This window comes from Notechis scutatus, chromosome 2, assembly GCF_049901735.1.
Source record: "Notechis scutatus isolate UNSWTSFEM ecotype Mainland chromosome 2, rNotScu1.2, whole genome shotgun sequence".
In the NCBI taxonomy this organism is placed as follows: Eukaryota; Metazoa; Chordata; class Lepidosauria; order Squamata; family Elapidae; genus Notechis; species Notechis scutatus.
In genome coordinates, this window is record NC_142010.1 from 46658312 (window position 1) to 46679246 (window position 20935).

Here is a 20935-nt window from a genome sequence, read left to right on the forward strand (position 1 = left end):
TGAATGTGTGTTTTGTTGCTCAAATGCCACGCTCAAGACCATGTTGACTAAACTAAATAAAAAAGGAGGGAAGCTCCTGGGGCTTCCGCGATTCAAGATCAATTAAATCTCGCTTTATATACTTTAAATTTTTAAATTTGTCTGGTAACCCCCTGCAGCGCGGCCAGCAGGCATTTTTCTTCTCCTTCTACAGATGCGGTGAGACCTCGGGTGTTGGTGCGGTTCCTTCCAGATCCGGCATGGGTTCCTGCTGAGCTGATAACGTGGGACGTGGTTATGCAGCAGTTGAACATCTTGGTCAAATTCGTTGGGTTCCTGGTCGGTGCGTTCGACCTGATCATTCGCAGGCACCTGTGAAGGAAGTTTCGAACAGCAGGATGGTGCATCTGTGGTTCCTGATCCTGTTGATTCTGCCTAATCTGTCCTGGGCTGCTCGGGTGCGGAGAGAGCAGCGACAACATGTTCAGCGTGCCGGAGATTTGGGCGATGATTTGTGGACAGATAATAATTACATTAAAGATTTGCGCACAACTGCCAAAAACTTGAACATCACCAATTGTTGGTTGTGTATGCACCTTCCTGGGAGAGTGGGAGAAGGACTAACATTGCATGGAGTGCCTTTTGAGGAAAAAGATTTAATAAAGAATGCAACCTGGAGAAAACAGTTGTCTTGTGCTACAACAGAGCAATTCCAGATTCTAACCATGGGAGGTAATCTATGGACACAAATTTCTCGAGGTCTTATCCCGCCTTTGGGAATTGCTATGAACTATAGGGATATTCATATTTTAAATAATTTTACTGTTGCTATGTTTAATGATACTATAAAGAATATTAAGATGATTAATGTAGAAATGTCTGAAATTCGTACAGTTACTTTGCAAAATCGATATGCTTTAGATATTATGTTAGCTGCTCAAGGAGGAGTTTGTGCTTTAATTCATTCACATTGTTGTGTTTTTATACATAATTATGAGCCAAACATTACAAAGACTGTTCAGGACATGGAAGATCGTATTGCTCAGCATCAATCTGGAGCTGATGGGTTTAATGCATCATTCTGGGACAGTCTGTGGTCCTGGCTTCCTGATGGATCATGGTTTCGCTCCTTATTGCAAGGGGTTGTTATTATTATTGCTATATGTATCTTATTATGTTGTTTTATTCAATGTATTCCTAATCTATTACAAATGTGTACCTCAGTCTTCCGGCGTGTGGGATCAGGTCATGAGGGAACTGTGTACTATGCCACTAAAACACCCCCTATCTTTGAATAAATAAAAAAGGAGGGAATGTGGTAATATATTTTATTAATCATTTTATCATTTTCTGTAAGGCCTTTGTATAACTAGCAGTAAGTCTAGGAAGATGTGGGCATTCTTGGTGGGGGTAGGAGTATCTTTGCTCAGAGTGCCTCATTCTGTTTTGATTCTGCCAGTTTAGAAGGAATAGGAAAATGGGTGAAAGTTCAAGGTACAAGATACACAGTTGTGCTTTCTCATGGGACTTTCCAAACTTTCCCATGAGACTGTCCGTGGCTGTATGATCTCATCCTAGCAAGGTAACATCTGGGACTTTCCAAGATTGTGTGTTCTCATGCTGGTGAAGTAATCTCCTGTTGAGGTCATTGTTTTCTGAATATGCATACTGTATTTTGCTTGTGTTTTTTCTCAATAAATACTGCTACCTGAGTTCTCTCAGGGTTGGCATTTTTCTCAGAGACAGTTCCCTGTGTCTCATTTCAATGTCAAACCACCATAAGTAGCTTTTAAAAAATGATATGTGAAGCATTTCATCCCTTTTCATTAGGACTGTGCAGTGTTTGGGATTAAATTCTGAAGAGGTGCTTTAGAGCACATGGGAACATGAATGTGCCATCTGCCAGCAGCTCATTAAAGCAGTTGCATCTGTTTCGAGAACAAGCCAATCTTATCTTATTTAGGGTGGTATTCTAAAGCTAGCTGGAACATTACTACAAAGAATATGCTCTTCTTTGTAGATCCTATTCCATAGGGTCCTGATGAAAAGGAATGGGTCTCCTCTGAAGATCTCTGGGTACAGAAAAAATGAGTCTGTATATGTGCAATGTGCATATAGTTTTCAAGCATATGGGTGATAATTAGTGAATAAAAATAACTTTTCCATATCTTATTAAACTTCCAGTAAATAAGCTATTTGTGGGACGAGAAAGGAACACTTTGCTGAACCATTCTGGAAAAATTAGAGGAAAATGGCAAGTAATAATTATTTTGTTACATTTCAAGTTGTGACTTCTGTTGAAAAATTATATTACTTGCACATCCCTTATTCAACAAATTCAATAGGGACTGAATGGCTATCGGATATTTTATTGCCCATTACGACTTTTAATGACAATTGCTTGGGAATTGGTGGCCCTTGTTAGACCTGGTGGAGCATCTGGACCAGATGTTCTTCTGCAATAATAAATAGGCAAATTATTTCTTTATCTGTAGAACTTGTAATGACTCATTAGCACTTTGAAAATTCTAAGCAACTAGTGCCAAAAATAAAGATTTTTGTCATCCTAATTTTCATCCCAAGCATTTTCTACTTGATACGGCCAAAGATTGGCTCTTTCCCCATTCCTGGGATCAAACACTATCTCCTGCTTACCTCCAAGGTCCCTTCCAACTCTGTTATCCTATCCTATCCTATCCTATCCTATCCTATCCTATCCTATCCTATCCTAGAGCACTTCTGATAGGAATTGTGTTGTGAGGGTGAGGGTCTTGTGTTGGGACTGTGATGGGGAGAAGGTCACATCAGATGAGGGTCATTGGGAGATCAAGTGCTGGTTCAGGGCAGTTTGCATGGATTGGTTGAAAATTGGTGCTGCTGCTGATTGGTTGTGTAGCTGATTTGAATTCTTAGGGGTTTGTAGGCTGGCTGTAGGTTGATGTGTCTATTGATGGAATTGCTTGTGGGATGCTTGGCTTTGATAAACTCACATGAGGGGCAGGTGGTGGTGTAGCCAATGATTCTTATATTGCTCCAATCAAATTGATGCTGTTCAGTGTCAGTGTGGGTCGAGATTAGGGATTTGGAATCATGGCGATTGACTGCCAGCTGGTATTCATGGTTTTCAATTGACATGATGTTTGTCCCACACAGAATTGGTTCCAATTGTTACTCAGTTGATTTTGTAAATTACATTGTGTACAGACATCTTGTCTTTAGTTCTGGATAATTCCTAGTGAAGTGTGGCTGTGAGTTTGTGGGCTATTGTGCTTTCTCACTGTCAGCTTTTACCCTGCATCCATTTTTCTTCTTTTTTATTGCCAGTGTGGTCCCGATTATGCAAATTCATTTCAGCTTCACTACCCTATCTCTTCAGCATATCACCAGCCAGCAGAAGCAACTGCCAATCATTGTATCACAGGGGAAATGGGGCAGCTTTGCTTCAGGGCTCTGTCAGGCATCTCAAGGATCACTTTTAAGCTTCTCTCCTCAGACCCTATTATGTCATAACCCATGTTGAATAAAGTGCTGAGTCATAAACAGCATTTTTTTTTACTTAGGATTTCTCACAATTCTTTCCTTTCTTTGTATCAGCAACAAATGTTAATGTACTTCACATTGTCTTCAGGAGGCAATGCAAGGAGAGGAGGTGGTGGGAAGCCTTGGGCTAAGCTACACAAATGCCACTAAATGCCACTAAAGCATTAAAAATACTGAGCTTTCATCCAGCATGTTTGCACAATTTTGGTAGCTCACTTTTTAATTTGTTTTGGTTGACAATTGAAATATCCACTTATTACACTGGGTTATATAGGCATGCTCTCTGTGTGTGCCTGCAGTTGCAGCAGGGCTGCCAGAGAACTGCACAGAGAACCCTGATGCTAAACTCAGCTATTTTGCTCTTTCACACTCCAGAGGATAGACGCATAGGATAGAAACATAGGCTGATGTCCAGCCTTTTAGGTACAAAACCACAAAATTGTATCAGATAGATCAGAGATTGGAGGGAAGGGGCTTCTCTATATTAATGAAATGACCAAGAATGTTGCCCTACTAATCATCTGAAGTCACCTCCAATATAATATGTGGTGAGGAATCCCAATTCAGCAGGTGCCAGCCTGACTTTGCCAATATTATCTTTACAATTATTCTCTCTATAGTTTTAGGCAACCACCATTCACAAGTTATAATCCACCTTCAATATTTATTGCAGGATTTTATTCCAATTTCCCCTCTGATAGATGCATTGAATAAGTTCATCTGCAGTTCTTGGCTGTGAAAGAAAAAAGAAAATAATTTCATTGATTTTTAATAAGCTTTTTAAAACTCAATTGAAAATCATGACTTTAGATCCCTGGCCTATTTTCCCCCCCTCCATTCTTATATTCTAGGAGCAGGGAAAGTGTAGCGTTACAATATTTCTTCAGCCACTCTTAGATAACTGCAACTATTTCTCAGCCCCATGAAAATGGTTGCATAGAAGAATACATTTTTAGTTTTTTGCTAATTGGGCTGGTAGTGATAACTTCTGTAATTTTACAACATATTATGGCAACTCTTACCAGCTGACACATCATGCTAAGCATCACTTCTCAATTGTATGTACCCCATACATGATATATCACTATTAACATTAGCTATACATCTGGCTGGCCTCAGAGCTCATGGTCCAATGGGTGAACTAGAGTGGGTGATCCCTGTATGCTCAGAGTCATATCGATCACTACAGCTTAGCTATGTGACATACATAGCTCTTTTCGATCCAGAATTATTTATGGTGGTTTTTGGAAGAGGCAATTTTTTTAAGGTATCCCTCTTCTCTGAATTAAATTTCCCTCTGCTTCCCTTTTAATTTTAATCCATAGTCTTAGATAGAAAATAATTGCTAATCACAACATCTTACTAGGAACCTTGGAGCTTAAAGAGCTGGCCATCAGTTCAGTTAAATTTGCCAAAAACATTGCTTTGATATGCTCTCACAACATTTTACAAATTTAAAACCACAATCCAAATTTATTTGCATTCAGTTGGGTTCAGGGGTGGGCTTCAAATTTTTTTAGCAAAGGGTTCTCTGCCCAGTTGCTGGATGGGCGTGGCCATGGTGGGTGTGGCCTAGTTGTCCTCCTGCACCACAGGGAGGTGTTTGCCCTCCCTGTGCTCCAAGAAGCTCCTTGAGAGGCTCCTTGGGCCTCTGGGAGGGTGAAAATGACCTCCCTGGGCTCTGGAGGGTCTCTGAAAGCCAGAAACGGGCCCATTTCCGGCCTTCCCAAACTACTGGAAGGCCCATTTTTTGCCCTCCCCGAGCCTCCGCGTGCACCCTGCATCCTGGGAGGGGAGGGGCAGGGTGGGCAGGGCCAGCCAGGAGTGAGATTTGGAGGGTTCTCCGAACTGCACAGAATCTTAGCTAGGGGCTGTCCTGAACCCATATAAAACCCAGCAGTCCAAACCTTGTTTGGGTTATTTCTGCTACCCTGCCTAGTTAATTCATTAACTAGAATTAATGGTTAGCAAAACCTTTATTTAAACCAGAATTAATCCTATTCCATTTTCACTCCCTTCCCTTTCTTTTTAATTAACTCACTCAAAGCCTACAACCCAAATTGTTAACCATATTTCTTTTGGAATATATCTTCTTTTCTTGTTCAGGTAAGGAAGTAGAATCCATTAAGAAGGTTCAGCGGCTACAGCCAGAGATTGAAAGCTCTGTGCCTTAAACACATCCATAATTGTAATTTAGGTACCACATAAGCCCAATCATAGCATAACATTTCATGTAAGCCAGGTCTTTAGAAATTGAGTTGTATTTCCTTTATTACTATGAATTATGTTCCATAATTAGAATATAAAGGGGATGCCAGTTATTTATTTATTTTTGTACAGATATGATCTGTGATATAACTCTCAAATTATGTGGATATATTATGTGGTAAAGGAAGAATAATGTTACCCTGTTAGCATGGAAGCTATGGACTATATTTTGTATCACAGCCGATATGTGTGACTGATAAAAATGCTAGGTTAGTATCAACAGAACAGTATATGATTTAAGATTACAATTTAGATAATAAGATTGAGCATACTAGTGACTCCACATTTTATCAGCCAAAATGTTTGATGGTCATTATTATTTTGTCTATGATGAGAATGTGACTGAAGAGAAGTAAACATATACACACAATCCATATACTTATATACAAAACTTCTACAGGGGTATAGCAGCCTCATAAGATTCAGCTATCCAGTTGATTACAGATTAACAGAGTTGGAAGGGATCTTGTAAGTCATCTAGTCCAACCCCCTACCCAGGAGACCTTATACCATTTCTGACAAATGGCAGTCCAATTTCTTCTTGAAAGTCTCCAGTGACCAAGTTCCCACAACTTCTGAAGGCAAGCTGTTCCATTGGTTGATTGTTCTCACTGTCAGAAAGTTTCTCCTTATTTCCAGATTAAATCTCTCCTTGATCAGTTTGCATCCATTATTCCTTGTCTGGCCTTCAGGTGCATTGGAAAATAGTTTGACCCCTTCCTCTCTGTGGCAGCCTTTCAAATATTGGAACACTGCTATCATATCTCCCCTGGTCTTTCTCTTCACTAGACTAGCCATGCCCAGTTCCTGTAACCATTCTTCATATGTTTTAGTCTCCAGTCCCCTAATCATCCTGGTTGTTCTTCTATGTACTTTTTCTAGAGTCTCAACATCTTTTTTATAGTGTAGTGACTGGATGCAGTATTCTAGGTGTGGTCTTACTAAGGCTTTATAGAATGGTATTAGTACCTCACTTGATGTTGATTGTATCCCTCTGTTAATGAAACTTAGGATTGTGTTGGCTTTTTTGGCTGCCACCACACACTGCTGGCTTATATATAACTGGTTGTCCACTAAGACTCCAATGTCAAGCTTTGACATTGCTTTGTGCAGATCTTCTCGAGAACCAGAGAATGCATGTTGTGAGCAATCTTGCATAATATGTTTAATTGATTGCATATTAGTAGCACAATCGCAACACAGGAAATCTTTCCATCCCCACTGATACAGGGCAGAGGCACTTCTTCCGGTATCACACCTGATTCTGTTCAAAGTCAAGTGGCTTGATAGAAGGTTAAGCCACAAGAAGCTACCTTGGATCTCTCCTGGCATTTTCGGGATTAAATTTGGATAGATGTTAAGGGAATAGCTGTTTTCCACATTGCCTACAAAATTTTAATCTTGTGATGGGCTGTGCATTGTCCTGGTGAATTAGGGAGGCCTTGTTGTTCAGCATCCTTGACCGAGGTGGGCTTCAAAAATTTTAGCAAGGGGTTCTCTGCCTGGTTGCCGGGTGGGCATGGCCATAGTGGGCGTGGCCTAGTCAGCTTCCTGCACCATGGTGGGGGGTCATTTTTGCCCTCCCCAGGCTCCGGAGGCTTTCCTCGAGACTCCAGGAGGGCAAAAACAGCCTCCCTGGACTCCGGAGCCTCTCTGGAAGCTGGAAACGGGCCCGTTTCTGGCTTTTCCAAACTTCTGGGAGGCCCATTTTTTGCCGTCCTTGAGCCTTCGCACGTGCCCTGCACGTACCTATATCCAAAATGGGCTGCGTGGGGACTCCTGGGAGGGTTGGGGCAGGGTGGGCAGGGCCAGGCACAATTTGGGGGTTCTCTGAACTGTGCAGAATCTTAGCTAGGGGTTTTCCCAAACCCCCACGAACCCCCAGCAGCCCACCCCCTGTCCTTGACCATAGACAAATGAGAGTTTTGTTTGATGGTGTGGATAAATCAATTATCAGTTTTTGTTTTTCAAAGTATCAAAGGTGGTTTGGTTTTTATGGTTGATACACAAAGATGGTTTTTCAGATCGCAGGTCTTGAATGAGCCAAATAAACATGAATGCTCTATTTAATTTAATTTAATATTTTGGTTTAATTATTTATTACTGTGGATATGTTGTAGCCCTATTACATACTTGTAGGATTAATGTGATGGTTTCTTCTGTTCTGCATCATTCTCCTGACAGGTTTTTGAAGGAGAACAACACTATTTTCATTTTACAGAAGAAATGAGACTTTTTTTTTTTTGCATAGGGAAACAAGTATCCACAGTCAGCCAGTTTTCAAACAGAATCAATTTCCCACAAACCAACTTTATTTTTTAATTAACCAGGACTTCAGCCGTAATACCTATTGCTTTCAACACATGAGTAATAAATTCAGATAATAATCAAAGAGATTATGAGATAATAATCTCTTTACAATATTGCAGTAGACTTTTCCTCTAATTATTAAGTGAAGGAGTTAAGACAATTACTTTATTAATTGATGTTTAAAATAGACCAGAATGTTTCTATACCAGAAAGTCGGGATTTTTCATGCTTAAAAATAGACTTTCACTAAAGTTTGCAGTTTTCCCACCCATCAGAGAATGAAAAATCTGAGCTGTGATACCTCATGCCAGGGATCCCTTTGTTGTTGATTCAATTCAAGCCACTATATTCCATTCAAAGTATTATTCATCAGTTGAATTAGTCTAGTGGAAACCTGATTATATCTAAATTGTAGGCTCTGTTGAATTGAAGATATTTATCAGCATTTCTCCACAGTCAGAGAATGTGGCTACTTCATTATTTTCTTTCTCTTCCCTCTGGTTTCTTTGTCTCTTTTTGGTGCCCAGGGAAAATGAAAGAATTAATGGCAAAGGAAAGGCTGGTGGTCAGATATATAAAAGGCAGAAGATATTTTGCCTCTTTTAACAGTTGTGCAAAAAGAAAAATTCAGAGCTATTTTTTTTTATACAAACTTCCAGATAGAGAATTTGTCTTTTCTTTAACTATTAAAAGTATAGGAATGCTATTCTTTTTCATATCTGGTAGCATTGGGGGAAGTACAAATTCACTAGAAGGACAATCATTTTCTCACTTATCCACATGAGTTTTGAATTGATTCCACCTAAATATAACATATTAACCAAGGCAGACAGGAGACAATGCTAAGCCTGACTAATACCAGTATTTTAAATTAAATATTACTGTGATATGGTTGGTGGATTGCATTTAGTCATGGCTTGATTAATCATGATATTTTTTTTGGGGAAAAAAATCATGCTGTCAGGATTTCGGCAGTTACCCCAATTAAATCATGAGTCTCAAGCCAAAATTCCAGAACTTCAAAGGATTTATTGGGAGTTAACATGTCTGGCACTGCCTGGATGTAGCTGACTCTGAGACACATCACATATTGTCACCTTTGAGTTTTTCCCCACCTCTTGGGTGTATCATAATTCATATTCTCCAATGAGATACATCCATAACCAAGAGTCATCAATCATGTTCTCCAGTTAGATTTTTGCGCTGCAGAAACTTCAGTCACCTTGTTACTAACTCTGAAAAACTATGTATGGAATGCACTTTCAATTTCCAAGCTGCCGCACTGCTCTTTCAAACCTCTTTCCCCCCTCCCTTTCTGTTGGCAACTCTAAAAAGGCCATAGAAATATTTTATGAGTTGACAGCTGTAATATGTTGGGTTGTAGTTAAGATATAAATTGTTTTGCAAGATGTAATGGCTAGGTTCACACCGCACACTAAGTTAAGGTGAAACATATACATATATGGTTTAGTGTGATCTATGAATTTAGCTGCTTTACCCTATTCTATACACTGGATTTTTGTACGCAAATCCTAATATTAGTGTAAGGCCTTCATGTTTATGCTACTAAGCTAGCCATGTTATGAAATGGCTATTGAAGGCAGCCAGAATGTCATTTTGAATATGGGGCGGGGGAGTTATCAAGGTTTATGTTGTAACTCAGTTTAAGTAGAAAATCATTAGTCATAGTGTCATAGAATTGCACGCTTTCCAACCTTGCCATTTCCAACCTTAAATCTCCCTATTTTATTTAAAATTCTTTGCCGTGATAAAAGAGGGTATTGCCATCATCTTTCAATGTACTTCATTGTAACTACTCATTACACCCAAGTTTCAGTAATCAGATGAAGTTTTATTGAGAATCAATGTCTAGATATACAGGTATAAGTAGAGGTAAAGGTTCCCCTTGCACATACGTGCTAGTCGTTTCTGGCACTAGGGGGCAGTACTCATCTCTGTTACAAAGCCGAAGAGCCAGCGCTGTCCGAAGATGTCTCCGTGGTCATGGGGCCAGCATGACTAAATGCCGAAGGCACATGGAACACTGTTACCTTCCCACCAAAGTGGTCCCTATTTTTCTACTTGCATTTTTACATTCTTTTGAACTGCTAGGTTGGCAGAAGCTGAGACAAGTTATGTGGCACTAGGGATTTGAACTGCCGAACTGCTGACTTTTCTGATTGACAAGCTCAGTGTCTTAGCCACTGAGCCACTGCATCCCTTACATACATGTTTATATACATACAGGTATAAAAACATTCTTAAAGAGTGACATGTGCTAGGACTGCTTATTTATTTTGTATATGATCTTCTTTTGCATACAGTGGAACCCTATGGCAGCAGATACAGTACCTTGAAGCAGCGTCATGAAGCAGTCATATCCCATGTTTCCACTATGATGATTGCTAGAACAACCATAAAACTGAAATTAATGATCTGAATCTAGCCAGCACTAATGCAAAGCAAATTCCTGGATTTTCATTCTCTAGATATGACTGGTAATGTTATTAAGGCCTCTGTTAACCAATGGGTCTTCATTCATTCCAGTATATCGGCAGACATGCTAAAAGACAACAAACAGTTTGCAAAGACTTAGTAAAGCCAACATTTCAAATTTGATATTTCTTAGATTATAATAGAAAGTAAGGCATATGCAGTGAAGACATTCTTCATTGGCATTGGTTTTAAAATATATGTAGGATAGGAAAGAGATAATGTAAAACAGACTGTATCATGTATGCCTCATTTTTTATACCAGCATCTTTTAAATATCATCATCATCATCATAATCACCACCACCACCATCAAGCGAGATTCAACCAGCTCAGTATCTGTTTCCCAGAATGTTCAAGTAGAAGCTTCTTGTGAAGTCCAGAAGGACAAGAGTCCAGATTACAGATTACAGATAATCAGAGTTGGAAGGGTCCTTGTAGTTCATCTAGTCCAAACCCTCATCCAAGCGGGAGACCCTACATCATTTCTGACAAATTGCAGTCCAATCTCTTCTTGATGACACTTCTACAACTTCCGAGGGCAAGCTGTTCCATTGGTTGATTGTTCTCACTGTCCAGTAAACCAAAGTCCCCAAAGAGGCAATGCTGCACTATCCCTTGCTGCTTTTTTGGCAATTTGCAATCATAAATGTAGTGTCTCTGATCCAACATGTAGATACGATTGTGCTGAGTAACATCCCATTTATTCATCTCCTTTCATGAATTCACTTTTAAGTCACAGTGAAGAAGTCCATATTTTAATTCATTTCATGAGTATATACTTCCATTGTTTTTGTCGTAAATCTCCCAACGTTTGTTTTCACTGAATGATTCTTGTATCTCAGATTAGGTGTGTGATAACAAAGTCTCTCTTTGTACATTTCTCCCCCCCCCAAAGAAACCATTGAAGGCCTGTACTGTATCACATCACATCCACCCCCATTATTATTCCTCCCCATTTTTATCTAAAGAAAGTAGCCTTCTCTCCATCTTTTCTGACTTTGCAATATTCTTTTTGAGATACAGTTTATATGTTACAGATTTGTACAGAGGCATTTGTGTAAAGGCTATCAGCACCTCTTATGCCTGTTGTGGTTAATGTGACATTTTGCCTTTCCTTTCTGAATACATTTTTCTTTTGTCTTGAAGAAGGATGTGACCCCGAGGCAACTTGGCTGTTTATCTTTTAAGGGCCCCTGAAATGTCATTTTGATACAGCTTCAGTTTTCCAGGTGCTTGCCTTCTCACCCAAGTGCAAACTCTTCAGCTTTTCACTTTTATGCCAGCAGTTTGAGAGTTTATCTGTCACTGCAGGTGACATGTGGGAATTAACTGGGCATAGAAGGTCCAGAATAGGTAAAAGAATAATGATGGAAAGTTGTACAACAGAGACATCAAACCTGAGGCTCTATGGCATCACATGGCCCCAAAATCCTTGGATACAGCCCCCATCAATTTCCAAAGATATTGTTGAGACAAACAAAAAAGAACCATAAGCATTTAGTACATAACAGGACAGTAATTGTATTAATTATATTTCATTGTAATAGAATACAATGCAATGCAATGGTTAAACAGGTTCTCCAGTATGCCCCTAAAAGGTTGAGGGTGACCTTCAGCTCATAAACTTGTAGACTTATAGTATATTTTAGAAAGAGCTGGCATAGTCATACTCCACTCTGTTTCAGGGGTGCAGCTGTAGAGGTGGTCAACAGTATTAAGCATCTGGGGGTACAGATTACTGAAAATCTGAATTGGTCTCTCCACATGTCATCCTTAGTGAAGTGTGCAGTGCAAACCAGCGTCTGCATTTCGGATGAGGAGAACACATCTTTTTCCTTCTGTCCTGGCCACTTTTTACAAAGGCAGATAACAGATAATCAGAGTTGGAAGGGATCTTATAGGTCATCTAGTTCAACCCCCCACCCAAGCAGGAGACCCTACATCATTTCTGACAAATGGCAGTCCAATCTCTTCTTGAAAGTCTCAAGTGATGGCGCTCCCATAACTTCCGAGGGCAAGATGTTCCATTGCTTAATTGTTCTCACCGTCAGAAAGTTTCTCCTTATTTCCAGGTTAAATCTCTCCTTGTTCAGTTTCCATCCATTATTCCTTGTCTGGCCTTCAGGTGCCTTGAAAAATAGTTTGACCCCTTCCTCTCTGTGGCAGCTCCTCAAATATTGGAATACTACTATCATGTCTCCCCGGTCCTTCTCTTCACTAGACTAGCCATGCCTATTTCTTGTAACTGTTCTTCATATGTTCATAGTCTCCAGTCACCTAATCATCCTCGTTGCTCTTCTCTGCACTTTTTCTAGAGTCTCAACATCTTTTTTTTTAATGTAGTGACCAAAACTGGTCATAGTACTCTAGATGTAAAGTCTTACTAAGGCTTTATAGAGTGGTATTAGTACCTCACTTGATCTCAATTGTATCTCTCTGTTAATGCAATTTAGGATTAGGCACTATTGAGAGCTTGTCAGATTTTTAAAAAGAGACAGTGGGAGGTTTGCATTTTCAGATTTGCAAGATTCTATTAATGTAGCTTTACAATAAGGTAGAATCAGCTCATCTGGTCATATTTTCTGTCTGGTCTTCCTGGAAAGGCTGACATCAGGTTTGAAATCATAAATCTATGAGTTCTACAGTAGCCTTACTTTAATCATAAAGCTAGCTGGGTGACCTTGGGCCAATTATTCTATCTCAGGCCTAGGAAGGAGGCAATGGCAAATTACCTCAGAAATTTTGCCAAGAAAACTGCAGGGACTGAGCCTGGAGTCCCTTTCATTAACTTGAAAGTACCAAATGAAACAAAACAAAACAAAATCTAGGCAACTACAGTGCCTTTGGTCTAAAGTAGGAAATGGCAACATCTATTTAAAAGACTGATAGTACATTTAACATTGGCTGGGCTGTTCACAATTATTTGTAGCCTAAATTTTGACTGAACAGAAATTCCTCCTAATATCAGTAGAGAATAATGTACTCTGATGCCATGACTTGATCCCATACTACTAACAAATTCCATCTCCTTTTAGTGGTTATTTTTGAGTTTTTAGTAGCCTTGTGGCTGATGCAAATTTCTATTCAGACTCTTTCCAGACTCAATTTATTTATAGAACTCTTCTGTCTCTTATGTTGACATTTAAAATAATGAATTACTCTACTGGTAAATTAGAAAAACAGCAGCTGTCCTCATTAAAAGTTAGGAGGGCAAAGGGAGCAAATGAAAAATCTCTCCTAAAATCATTAAGCAACAAGTTAAGCAGAAACTAGAAATGAAACTTATACAATTGGAATAAATTTGAGCCTCTCATCTTAGTCTGACTTCAGCTTGGTATATTATAAATTGCAGTTTGTTCTGTTATCTGAACGCGCTAATCATTTTCTATTATTTATGTCACTTTTCTTCCTTCCTGCAGTCAAAACACAGAGTGAGATATTGCGATTAGGATATCTTCAATACTGACACATATAGAAAGTATTTCTAGGAATGAAGTAAGATGGAAGAGATATATGTTATAATAAAATCCAAATGACCAGATTTACAAACCCATTTCAACATAGAATTTATTTAAGTTTTGAATGCAAATATAAAGAAAGGTGAACATGTTTGTTCAATCTGAAGAAGGGATATATTATTTCCAGTGTTCCTACAAAAAAGAACCTAACCTTGCCCCTGTATGTGGATTTATTGAAATCATTTTTCTTATGAATGGAATTAGATGAAACCAAATGATTTGATCATTCTTTCCATTTTTCTTTTTTAAAATACTGCTCTGTGCTTTTAAAGTTGTAGCGACGTTTCAGCAGAATCTCATCTGCCATCATCAGGCTCGTGTATTGGTTCGTGTTTGTCATGTGTGTCAGGCTTTCACAGCCATTTCTGTTTTAAATTTGATGCTAGCCTTGTGCTTTGTTAGAATGTTTTTTTTTCATCCTGATTGGTTGGGAGTTTTGGTCTGTGTTTATTGGTCTTGGAGTTTGCTGTGTTCTGCTTGATTGGTGTTTCTAATATCTTCTGTCTGTTTTGTAGCATTTTTTGTCTTGATTAGTGAAAGCCTGACACACACGATGAAGACGAACCATTACACGAGCCTGATGATGGCAGATGAGATTCTGCCGAAACTTTGCTACAACTTTAAAAACACAACTATAATGACATGGGAAAATACCTGAACAAAGCTGAATACCATACATATAAATACCCACGAAAACTTAAGAAAACACACACACACACATATATATACACATACATACATACATATGTATGGTATTCAGCTTTGTTATAAAATATAATATAATAACAGGTGTCACTAGGAATCACTTTAGAATACAGAATAACAAAGTTGGAAGGAACCTTGGAGGTCTTCTGGTCCAATTCTCTGCTCAAGCAGAGACACTATACCATCTGGACAAATGGCTGTCCAATCTCTTCTTAAAAATCTCCAAAGAAGATACACCCACAGCTTCTGGAGGCAAGCGGTTCCACAGATCAATTGTTCTGTCAGGAAATTTCTTGGTTTCGGGTTCCTTAATAAGTTACCATTCATTATTTCTTGTCCTACTCTCAGCTACTTTGGAAGTTAGATTGACCTCCCTCTTCTCTTCTCTGTGTCAGTCCTCCAACATTAAAAGACTGTTATCATGTTACCCCTAGTCCTCCTTTTTTTTGTTTATTGTGCACAAATAATTGTTTTGTTTATTGTACACTTAAGAGCATGTACTTAAGTTTAATGATAATTATTTTTAAACATAATCCTCAACAACTGAAAGTTGACTCAGCCTTCCTTCCTTCTGAGGTGGGTAAAATGAGGAACCAAATTGTTGGGGGCAATATGCTGATTCTGTGTAAACCACTATGAAGTGGTACATAAGTCTACAATAAGTGCTATTGCTATTGTTAGTATACTCACCAAGGATCAGCTATGGATTTGTTAAATTGCTGGTGAAGTTAAAAGTATCATATTTACTAAAGATATACATCCTGTGTGACACACATAAAAATGGACAGAGCCTTTTTTAAAACTTCACAGTGGACTCCCATGTACCATATATGCTTTGAATTTTATTTGGTAAACATATTTTGGAATTTTATGTCAGTTTGAACAAAGCACTCATTTTTTTGCTACTCATTAAAGCAGCTCGAAAAGAAACAGCAGCTGCTTTAATGGCTCTTTTAATGGACTCCTTAAAGCAGCAATCCATTTTCTGGATGACTTGTATGGAATCCTGAAAAGAAACTAGCATGTTAACAAATAGCAGGGAGGTTCTGAGTTCATTAAAAAAATTAATATTTCTTTCAAACCATTTTGACGTGGATACAATCCTAATATTTAGTATGTGAAATTATTTTAATTTAAATGAATGTATTAAGCTACAGACAATGTGAAATATTCTAGTCAATAAAGAGCATAAAACTTCTCTTCCAAAGACAAATGGAGTTACATCACATCAAATCAATACAAAACCCATTCAAATCAATGAAACATGCTAGTCATGATTTTTTCAATGAAGCATGTATAATGTGTCCCTGTGTGTATGCACCCTTTTCCAAATCTTGCTCTGAGTTTACCCAAGAATGTCCTATACTAAAGGAAATGAACCAGTACTGGATTATTTAAGTACTTCTAATTATTAAACGTGTCTCTCTTAGGGTAAAGGTAAAAGTTCCCCTCACACATATATGCTAGTCGTTTCCAGCTCTAGGGGGGCAGTGCTCATCTCCAGTACAAAGCCGAAGAGCCAGCGCTGTCCGAAGACGTCTCCATGGTCATGTAGCCGGCATGACTAAATGCTGAAGACGCACGGAACACTATTACCTTCCCACCAAAGTGGTCCCTATTTTTCTACATGCATTTTTACATGCTTTTGAACTGCTAGGTTGGCAGAAACTGGAACAAGTAATGGGAGTTCATTCCATTACATGGTGCTAGGGATTCAAACCGCCAAATGGCCAGCCTTTCTGATTGACAAGCTCAGTGTCTTAGCCATTAAGCCACCATATCCCATGATTAGCATTTTCCAGCTCAGCATTTTCATTGCAGGTATTTTAATATGTAGGAATATCCCAAATTGGATCAGGAAAGAATCATTTATTTCTTACTGTGGCCTACAGGATGCTTTTCAACAAAATCGCTCTTCTCTCACCATTGTTCAATCGCTAACTGTCTGACTCTCTGTGACCCTCATAGACCATAGACCATCTGACCCCCATATCCTCCACTGTCTCCTGGTGTTTGCCTAAAGTCAAATTCATTGCATCACTGACACTCTTCCACCATTGCTCCCTGCAACTGGAATTGGAAGGTATACTGTCCTATTCTTGAGCTAATATTGAATCTGTCACACTAATAGTGTTGAGTAGACTTGTCGTCCATACATTCATCAATCCCTTTTAAAGCCATCCAAGACAGTGGCTTTCATTGGTGGCATTAAAATGCATTAATGAATTTCACAGGTGAGCAATTGGTTTCAACTGATCATCAACTAATCCCATAGGTTGTCAATCCCAGGGCACCTACTAGTGTCATGCTGGTATCAGGATGAACTATAATAGGATATACTAATAGTCTTTAGCTGACCTAATTCATATGCTCAGGAACACATTCAGCTGTGCAAATACATGCAACGGAGTGGTGTTTAAAAAGGGGGTTCAGCACTGGCATTGGATTGGAAATAAATTCCAGTGTTCTTTATCACAATGGTATAATACATGTACGATGGTAACATCTAGATTTTGTTTCCTATCTGGAAGGACCAGATGTGCATTTCTTCCCATATCATATTTTAATTGGCCATTAACCTCTTAGTGTGAAACTAGTCATATTCTCAATAGAGATACTAAATGAATAAATACTTCTAAAGTAGCATTGCATTTTTTTTCATTACTGACCTGAAAGTATAAATGTTTTACTATGCTGTCTATGTGCATGAGCACATGGCAATTAGTTGCAGTTCATTACATTTTAAAATGCATTAGGTATCGGCTATTGAAAGAACTAATTTGGAAGTGAGTTGGCAGCATTTCATCTTAACTAAGATATTCAGACTATCAACTTGATTCCACCATAACTGATGGAAATGTGTGCATTTTTAATGATCTACTTATTAGATGTTTTTCTTCTGGGAGTGGAGGGTAGTATACATAGTACTCCCTTTTCCCATTTTATCTTCACAAACTCAATCCTATGAAGATAAAAGACAGCTAACTGGCCCAGAGTCACTAAGTAAGTTGCTTAGGATAGAATTACAACTGAGTCTCCACATCTGAATCATTTTCTACACTAATACATGAGTAATTTAAAATCTTTTTGTGTGTGTGTGTAACTACAAACAGGAAGGATATTATAAATTTCTGAATATGAACGAGGGCTGATATGGAAAGAAGTCAGTAACCATTTCATGCAGTGCATATAGCATAGATATAAGAAGACCACTTAAGACCTGAGTTCAAGTTCAAGACCTGATCCTGAGCTCCAGAAAGTGCTCAATCTGATCTACTTAGGAAATCCAATCAGAACCCAGCATAAAGCTAGAAATTCAGAACAAGGTGTACTGCCCTTCTGATTTGTTGCTGTAGAGCTGAATATAATTACGTTTTCAATTATGATTGCAGTATGGAACACTCATGCTAAATTTCATGCAAAAACTAGAAAGGGATTTGTGCAATGGAAGAATTCATGTGGATGTAGTGGAGCTGATTGTTCATAACTAAGGGAAAATATTAACATATACACACATTGGTGTTTCCCATTAATTCACATCCACAGATCATAATCAGATACTTAGGATAAGAGATTGGACAAGGAAGAGGTTGTCCAGTACATATTATTAAGTACATTTCTCCACTCCAAAGATCTGCGGTCCAAGAATGGAATGGAGTGGAAGCGCAGGTTCAAGTCTCTTGGCTCCATCTTGGTTAAATAAAAACCTTTCAAAACAGCCAAATCAAATGATGAATGATGAATTCAGCTGAACCAAATACATATCCCCTAGCCCACATCCTACAGTGGGTGTAAAATATTAACTGCTGTGATACATGTGTCATTTGGCCATTAACTCATGCCATTACAGTTTCTTTTCTTTCTTTTACTATATAATTTGTCTTGGTTTTGAGTTCTTCATGAAGATCTGAAGGAGGGAGATTCCTTGAAGAAATGTGTAGGTAATATGCAATTTAAGCATTCAATGTATACAAATACTGGAAACCTTCAATATTTTGAAGACTAGTGTTCTTTAGGTTTTCTTTGATACTTATTGGAGAATTAGGTGCCTGATCAAATCAGCAGTTACTATGATTATAGCAGATGTTATAGGAACTAGCTGCTCAATCAGAGTATCACAAGTGGAGCATTAATCTCAAAGAAAAAATATACCTCTTGCTAAGAGAATTGTATCAGCATATAACACATGAATATAGTACATAAAACACACACATTATATGATTGTGTCTTCAATATTCTGGCCATATTTTCTGTATATTCTAATCCATGCAATGGTGCCTGAAGTATTTTAAATCAGAGATAACTTTTACTGATTTCATTGTGCTTGGAAATGCATAATTAGGACTTGATTATTTTAGTATAACTTTTAATAGATGGAATGAGGGAATCCGATAGAAAAAGATAATTCATTCTTGTCCAAAATGGCCCCATTTGTTTCTTAAACTGGCTAAGAAGTCTGATTGCATAATATTTGATCATTAACTGCTGTGAACTATGTCAGTCTAAGTTGGAGACATTGTTATCCCACATCTATATATTTCAGGAAATCTGCAGGGTGAAACATCCTTGCCAAAGGTCAGCTACAAGTCAAAAGCTATAAACTCTTCCCCTGAGAACCTTTCTTGAAAATGCAGATTGTCATCCCTTTTACCTGAGGATGGAAAGAAACTTGCTCAAGCAACCAAGCAATAATAACCTGCGTGATTTTGCTCATTTCCAAGATCTGAATCTACCTGCATTTTGGTGGTGCTCCTAACAGCTTTATGGGCCATCTCAAGCTGTGTAAACAGTAATGCAATAATAGAAAATAGCAATGCATTTATCACAGCTGATGACAAATGGCCTATGAGCCAAGCAATATGCTCTCCTAAACAACATAATACTTCTTGCCAACAGCAATATTAATCACCTTGGGAACTGACGGGATCTGATGGAGCAGACTGTTATTAATATTATCTCCCCTGGAAGCATTTGCAATGGTAATAGTGATTTTAATAATGCTGAGATAAAATAAGCTGGGCTGGACTCTCTCATTGTAAAGGGAGGATTATGAAAGATGTAATATATAAATTGCATGACTAATTCGTGCAAGAGATGTCTTCAGGCACTGTGGAGTGGTAGGAGATACAGATTTTATTTTGAAGATCATTGTTGTTGTCATCAATTGTCAAAATCTGGTTAAATGCATAATTGTCACAATTCCATCCAACAACTGGATGTATTTGAGTGAATTATATATACAAATTTCACCTTAGGCAATTTTCTATTATTTTATTATTCTATTTTTCTGGTCCCCATGAATCCACTGAAAGCAAATCATATCAAAAGAAGATGAATATTAATAATGTCTTGAAAGCTACTTGCTCTCCCTGGAGATCAAATAAAGAAGGCTAAGAAGGTTAACCCAGAGCATGAAAAAAATGGTCATTATAACATCAATGTAATTATGATGATCATCACTTTATATATTTAGTAACATAGATTTTAATATTGGAGGTGAGGTTTTAAGAATATGTGCTGATGCAAAAATATATTAACCTATATATCTTAAATAGGAATTATCACAGTGGAAGAAATAAGAATGATTTCTCTAGACATTTCAAAGATCTTGAGACATGGAGAGCATTAGTATAATTTTCACTTGCAATGTAAACTTTCTGGAGCTTTCCATTCAGAATTATAAATTGTATAACAATAAGATGTTCACCAAGTAGCTCAATCAATAGATCACAATGACATGGTCTGTTGGCCAAATTAGAAAGCTTTCTGGCTGATGAACTTTCTGGCTTTGAATAAATAATTTGATCAATTATCCAAATGATGAAAAGAGGGTAGTATTATGCATTTTCATATCTGGCTGTAAATAACTAGCCAATTCTTCTATGATTTATAAAAATTCAGTTTTGAAAATAGCCCTAAAATGCATTGTTTATATCAAGATTTATACAAACAGACCCAGATATAAACTCACACAAATACTTCCAGATTATAGGTTTTTATCAGGAAGCTCATTTAAAAATCTGATTTAAACGCCTTCTTTTAAATATGTGATTGGGCCAAGCATGGATTTGTGGATGTGATCATTGATTTAGGTCTACATTTTAATTGTTTTGCTATATG